The sequence below is a fragment of the Mus caroli genome, unplaced genomic scaffold (genome assembly GCF_978045245.1).
Source record: "Mus caroli unplaced genomic scaffold, Mus_caroli_1 scaffold_5, whole genome shotgun sequence".
Classification (NCBI taxonomy): Eukaryota; Metazoa; Chordata; class Mammalia; order Rodentia; family Muridae; genus Mus; species Mus caroli.
In genome coordinates this window covers 120897111-120904520 of record NW_028227260.1, presented here as the reverse complement: position 1 = coordinate 120904520, position 7410 = coordinate 120897111, and the positions used below count along the sequence as shown (strand labels likewise).

The 7410-nt window shown below is 39.8% G+C and overlaps 1 pseudogene; it reads right to left on the bottom strand.

Annotated features, from left to right (window-relative positions):
• Positions 1-1477: 1477 nt before the first annotated feature.
• On the bottom strand, positions 1478-2758 carry LOC110287344 (D-3-phosphoglycerate dehydrogenase pseudogene; annotated as a pseudogene).
• Between the last annotated feature and the right edge of the window lie 4652 nt (positions 2759-7410).

Here is a 7410-nt window from a genome sequence, read left to right as displayed (position 1 = left end):
TTTAATTTTTCCTATAGGAAAAACTCTTTTGCCCACTCTACAAAACATCATCCCACTCTATAGAATATTAGATTGCAGCATCTTCCATTCTTCTGTATTACTACTTCATCTTAATTTTCAGTCTTCCAAAATTTCTTTTTTTTTTCAGTCTTCCCAAATTTCATTGGCATATCTAGTCAACTGTCTCTATTGATATCTCTCTGAGTGTACTTTCTTTTGAAAGCTTGTTTGCTGAAATTATAGTTGAGTTTTTTAAGGAAAGGCGACCAGTGTGTGATCAATCTTCTATTTTTAGAAACACATCTATTTTCTAGGATCTTTTAAATAGAAATGCCCTCATTAATATTATTCCAATCTCTCTGTGTGTAAATGTTGCTTTCATTTGCCAGATGATGTGATTATCATCTTGGAGGCTTTTGAACAAGCTTACTCTTTCTAGTTCTTTCTGAACTCTGGCTGGCTTATTCAACTTTGCTGTTCTGGCTTAAACTTTTATCTAAGCTGATTGATTCAAATTGGCTTCTCTTGGCTTCTGACTGGATTACTCTGCCTCTGAAGTCCCTGAACTGAACTGCTTTAAACTGAACTCTCTCTCTCCCTCTCCCCCTCCCTCCCTCCCTCCCTCCCTCCCTCCCTCCCTCCCTCCCTCCCTCCCTCCCTCCCTCCCTCCTTCCCTCCTTCCCTCCCTCCCCCCCCCTCTCTCTCTCTGTCCCTCTCTCTGTAATCCCCCTCTTCTCTCTCTGATCTTGAAGTAGCCTCTCTTTTCACTCTGTTCTCCTGAGAGTTGGGCATATCTTGTCTCTGACTTATTCTGTCAAGTCTTTCTCTTATTTGTTACTTTGTCCTTCAATTACATATCATTGTTTGAAATTAAAGATGTGCACTAAAGGAATGTCTGTATTCCAGCCAGAGGGACAGTATATAGCATGTCTACATTCCAGTCAGATCACACAGACTTAGAAGGTGTTTTTATGTGATCCCTTGCCAGAGCAGGATGTTGCTGGATTAAAATTCCTCTGCATGTGTGAAAACATTATCAGTAATATTAGTTACTATGAAATTCTCGTATCCAGCAACTGATGTAATTTTGTTTTTCCTTACAGCTGACTAAAAATCCATCATCCACATTCTCTTCATTCAGTCATCTTGTATTTGATATCCCACTTGAATCTATAAGTTGCCTACCGTTAAAGCTGTAGAAATGCAGAGATACATAGGTATTTCCGCAGTAAGCTTACTTTAATTTTTAAAGCCCAGGGACACCCCAGTACAATAAGTGTACACCTACAGTGAATTAGTGTTAAGTATATTCACCATATACTAGAAGTTACCTTCCCATCCAACTGTGTTTTTGTACTGGTTAACCAACATATTATTACTGTAATCAGATTTCCCCTTGTCTTTCCTTTTTTTTTTTTTTTTTTTTGAGTTAAGATTCTTTACTAGATATTAGTTCAGGCAGATGCCCTGGTTCTGCTTAGTAGGGGGCACCTGCCAGGGCCACAGTCAGGAGGCATTCCCCGCTGCTCTGCTCCCCTGGAACCCCAGGGTTGTGGGAGGTGGTAACATTGAGGCCAGCCTCTTTCACCAGTAGCTTAGCATTCACCAAGTTCACGCCTGCCTGCTTAGATGCTTCTCTCAGAAGGCCAACAATGACTGCAGGGCTCAGACAGGTCCCAGCATTCTTCAGAGATGTTCCTTGTGTAACCACCTGGATGATCCCTTTAGGGGAGCCATCAGTGTGACCAATGCTTCTGCCTGACCAATCTAAGGCTTGGTGTGTGGAGAGAAGGCACTGGTGAGGGCCTGGGCATTCACGACGCCTGTTAGAAATTTCCCCTTCACTATGTTCACAAACTGAACTACGATTTCCTCCCCACAGTGGCTCTGGGCTTCCTTGGCACCCAGATGGGGACAGCTGATCACATTCTTATGGTCCACTAAGACCCGGTCCTGTGGTGGCTCTTCTGTAAACACGTGCAGTGCAGCCCCAGCACATTGACCAGACTGCAGGGCTCAGAGCAGGGCACCTTTATCCACAATGCCTCCTCGAGCACAGTTCACCACTCTGCACGCCTTTCTTGCACTGAGCAAAGGAGCTGTAATGCAGCAAGCCTGTGGTGGAAGGCAGGAGTGGGGTATGGACAGTTATGAAGTCACAGAGAGGCCAGATCTCCTCCAGCGGCAGCTGCTGAACACCAAAGGAGGCCGCGACTTCAGGAGAGATGATGGGGTCATAGCCTACAGTCTTCATTCCAAAGGACTGCATTCAGGTGGCCACCTCTCTTCCAATTCTGCTGAGGCCAAGAATTCCCAGTGTATTCCTGTTCAGTTCTGTCCCCATGAACTACTTCCGGTCCCATTTGCCATCTTTCATCAAAGCCTTTGCCTGGGGAATCTCTCTGGCCAGGCACATGATCATCCCACAGTTGAGTTCCACAGCACCGAGGCTGTTCCCTTTGGGGGTTTTCATGACTAGGATGCCCTTCCTCGTGGCAGCCTTCAGATCCACATTGTCCACGCCTGTGCCAGCCCTGCCCACCACCTGGAGCTTCTCTGCTGCGTTTATGACATCAGCAGTGACCTTAGTAGCTGACCAGATAATGAGGTCTTCACAGTCCTGGAGTTCAGCTATCAGCTCCTCGTTACTCAAGTTCTGCTTCTCCACCACCTGCAGCCCTCAATCTTGCAGGATCTTCCAGCAGGAGGGGTCCAGGCTGTCACTGATGAGTAGTTTGCACAGATTTGTGACGGCCATTGCTAGAGTCAGGCCTTAGACTCAGTTGCTCTGGGTGGGCAGAAGCACTTAGTTCAGGAAACTGCAGGCAGGGCTAGCTGGCTCCAGTGACTGGGCCTTGTCTTTCTTTCTTTTTGGTATTTTTTCTTCTTTTTTCTTTTTTTAATAGGTATTTTCTTCATTTACATTTCCAATGCTATACCAAAAGCCCCCCCCCTCACCCACCCACTCCCACTTCTTGGCCCTGGCGATCTCCTATACTGAGGCATATAAAGTTTCCAAGACCAATGGGCTTCTCTTTCCACTGATGGCCGACTAGGCCATCTTGTGATACATATGCAGCTAGAGACACGAGCTCCAGGGGGTACTGGTTAGTTCATATTTTTGTTCCACCTATAGGGTTTCAGACCCCTTTAGCAAATTGGGTAATTTCTCTAGCTCCTCCATTGGGGGCTCTGTGATCCATCCAATAGCTGACTGTGAGCATCCATTTCTGTATTTGCTAGGCCCCAGCATAGCCTCACAAGAGACAGCTATATCAGGGTCGTTTCAGCAAAATCTTGCTAGTGTATGCAATGGTGCCAGTGTTTGGAGGCTGATTATGGGATGGATCCCCAGGGATGGCAGTCTCTAGATGGTCCATCCTTTCGTCTCAGCTCCAAACTTTGTCTCTTTAACTCCTTCCATGGGTGTTTTGTTCCCAATTCTAAAAAGGGGCAAAGTATCCACACTTTGGTCTTCATTCTTCTTCAGTTTCATGAGTTTCACAAATTGTATCTTATATCTTGGGTATTCTAAGTTTCTGGGCTAATTTCCACTTATCAGTGAGTACATATCATGTGAGTTCTTTTGTGATTGTGTTACCTCACTCAGGATGATGCCCTCCAGGTCCATCCATTTGCCTAGGAATTTCAAAAATTCATTCCTTTTAATAGCTGAGTAATACACTATTGTGTAAATATACCACATTTTCTGTATCTATTCCTCTGTTGAGGGGCATCTGGGTTCTTTCCAGCTTCTGGCTATTATAAATAAGGCTGCTATGAACATAGTGGAGCATGTGTCCTTCTTACTAGTTGGAACATCTTCTGGATATATGCCCAGGAGAGGTATTGTGGGATCCTCCAGTAGTACTATGTCCAGTTTTCTGAGGAACTGCCAGACTGATTTCCAGAGTGGTTGTACAAGCTTGCAATCCCACCAACAATGGAGGAGTGTTCCTCTTTCTCCACATCCTTGCCAGCATCTGCTGTCACCTGAATTTTTGATCTTAGCCATTCTGACTGGTGTGAGATGGAATCTCAGGGTTGTTTAGATTTGCATTTCCCTGATGATTAAGGATGTTGAACATTTTTTCAGGTGCTTCTCAGCCATTCGGTATTCCTCAGGTGAGAATTCTTTGTTCAGCTCTGAGCCCTACTTTTTAATGGGGTTATTTGATTTTCTGGAGTCTACCTTCTTGAATTCTTTATATATATTGGATATTAGTCCCCTATCTGATTTAGGATAGGTAAAGATCCTTTCCCAATCTGTTGGTGGCCTTTTTGTCTTATTGACAGTGTCTTTTGCCTTACAGAAGCTTTGCAATTTTATGAGGTCCCATTTGTCGATTCTTGATCTTACAGCACAAACCATTGCTGTTTTATTCAGGAATTTTTCCCCTGTGCCCGTATCTTCGAGGCTTTTCCCCACTTTCTCCTCTATAAGTTTCAGTGTCTCTGGTTTTATGTGGAGTTCCTTGATCCACTTAGATTTGACCTTAGTACTAGGAGATAGGAATGGATCAATTAGCATTCTTCTACATGATAACCGCCAGTTGTACCAGCACCATTTGTTGAAAATTCTGTCATTTTTCCCCTGGATGGTTTTTGCTACCTTGTCAAAAATCAAGTGACCATGGGTGTGTGGGTTCATTTCTGGGTCTTCAATTCTATTCCATTGGTCTACTTGTCTGTCCCTATACCAGTACATGCAGTTTTTATCCCAACAGCTCTGTAGGACAGCTTTAGGTCAGGCATTTTAATTATGTTCTTCTCCCTTTCAGACAACTCTGGCTTATTTCAAGTTCTTAGTTGTTCTTAACAGATAACTAAGCCAAACAATAACAAATAAAAGCACATTAAAAAACAAACAAACCAACCAACAAAAAACATGAAATTTGATTTGTTTTGGCCAACTATGCCTGAACTTCAGGGCTTTCCATCCTATTTCTATCTCTTTCCCTGTGGTCGTTCCAGTCATTGTGAATTACTACCTTACTCTATTTTTATGAAATAAACATTATTTAGTTTCCACATTTGAGTGAAAATACTTGGTATTTGTCTTTCAGTGCTTGGCATATTTCATTTGATATAATGTCTTTCAGGATCATCCATGGTATTTTAAATATTCTTGTTTAAATTTTAAGGCTGAATATTTTTCTATTATATATGTATAACATATGAGCTACCTGTTCTCTCTGTCCTCATTTGTATTTATTAGTTTTTTGTGGTTTTGATGATAGAGAAGTAGGGTGTTGATAAGAAAGATTAATAATTACCAAGTTGATTCATGGTATATTCATACAGAAAGTAGTCTCTGCCCAAACTTTCTATCAATGAAAACAATTCTCTTCCTGAGCCATCTATACTGGTTAAAGAACTTAGAAAATAAAAGAACTTACTTAAATATCCAGGGATACCATAAGCTGTTGGAATGGTTGTTTACAAGCTTTTCTTCTTAGAACACATGTCTCATGAAGCACAAGTCATGAGTTTATGAAAGCATTTACTTTTGAAATGGCCTATAATAATTGTACAAGTATAGGACACATAATATGAGGAATGACTACAAGAATCGGTGATGGATATAAGGAAAGGAATACAGGTTGATTGTATTATATTTCAGGCTTTTTAGCCTTTAAAGAAACCTAATCAGAACTTGATAAGCTATAGTAATTCTTTATTCCATTAATGGTAGCTGGGCATACTACAAAAGTTTTCCTAGTAACAAGTTACTCCACTTTGCATTTTTAAAGAAAACTTTTAAACTGACATTTTACATGCAGAGGGAAAAAGCATACTAATTATAAATGGGCAACATAATGAAAAATTTCAAAATGTGCACATCTGTGTAACCACCACCCAGATAATGAGATAAAATATTGTAGGACCCCATAAGCTGCATGTGGGCAACTTCCCTGCAATTACCCTACCTCCCAGAGCTAACTACTATCACGGTGTTTACCAGCATCGATAATTTTTGTCTGTTTTTTTAAATTAATGCATGCTATATTTTCTTGTATTTGGTTTCCCTCATTTTTATGCTTAGGAGATTGATGTGCACTTGTTGCATGCAATCAGTAATCCTTTCACTTCAATGTTGCATTGCTCCCAATGTGGGAGTGCATGAATATTTATTTTTCCTAATGTTGATGGCATTTTGAGTCATTCCCACATTTTATCTATTATTAATTGTACTGCTCTAAACATCCTTGTGTAATTTTGTGTGTATGCACATATTTATATATTTCTACTACACACAAACATAGTCTATTGCTATTGCTGTTTCTTTCAATCTTGGCTTTGATATGCCTAATAGTTTCATACAGAAGAATTTAAAAAATTATAAGCTTTAAATGAGTTGCTTTTCTTCAAGGAGAATTTTTACCTTCTGTGAGGAAGCTGGACTAGTAATGGTTCATTTATCTACAGATTAAGCTCACTTATGATTAAGTTTCATGAAATGTATGTAACATTGGGCATTTATGATCTGCTCTGACTACTAGAACAAAACTCTTCAGAAGTCCTATTAATATACTGGAATGTTTATTTATAATAATCTCTCATCCTTGGCAGGCTTTGAAATCTATTTTAAAAATATTTTTCTAAACCTGCCTAGTCCTAAGAGATTGCTGAGAGCTATGCATGAATTTTGGAGCTGATAGGACCAGGTGTCTGGTGAATTAGCAAGTGTTTCAAGGAGTTTGACAGCATAGAAATAAGATTGCCCCAATGAGACCCTGGTTGTTTTGCATTGTTCCCTCAATTCCTAGTTATTTGATCAAATCATCACTTAAAAAATCAAGGTCAATTTTATAGAATGTGACACTAACCATTTTATAATGAAAAATTCAGAAATATTTACTATATTCATAATGTGAAGCCACTACTTCATGTTTTAAAAACATTTATACTACCTTAAAAAGAAACATGTAGCAAATATGCTTCGAATTATGTTTATGTTTTTAAAAAAATCTAATTATTTGAGACATTCAGGGATGAAAAATTTATGGATGACAAAGTCTAAAAAAGGCAAAAGTAGAAGTTTATTTTAAAATCATTTTTCTTCCATTAATAAATATTAATCATACATAATCATGTGCTTCAGTGTGACATATAAATCATACATGCATATAAATATTTTGATCACATTTATACTCCATTGTTCTCTCTTTCCCCTCTCTACTGCTGCTGATCTCTTTCCCCTTCCCATATATATATATGTATATGTATATATATATATATTTTTTTTTTGGGTGACTCAATGAGTTTCCTTAAGATTGCTTATAGGAACATGGATACCTTATCAATGGCTATACCTCTTTCATTAGCCATTAACCTACCATAGATCCTCAGGGATTGATTAGAGCTCAGTGAGATCTCCAACTTCATGAAGGAATGTTGTCATGCAGA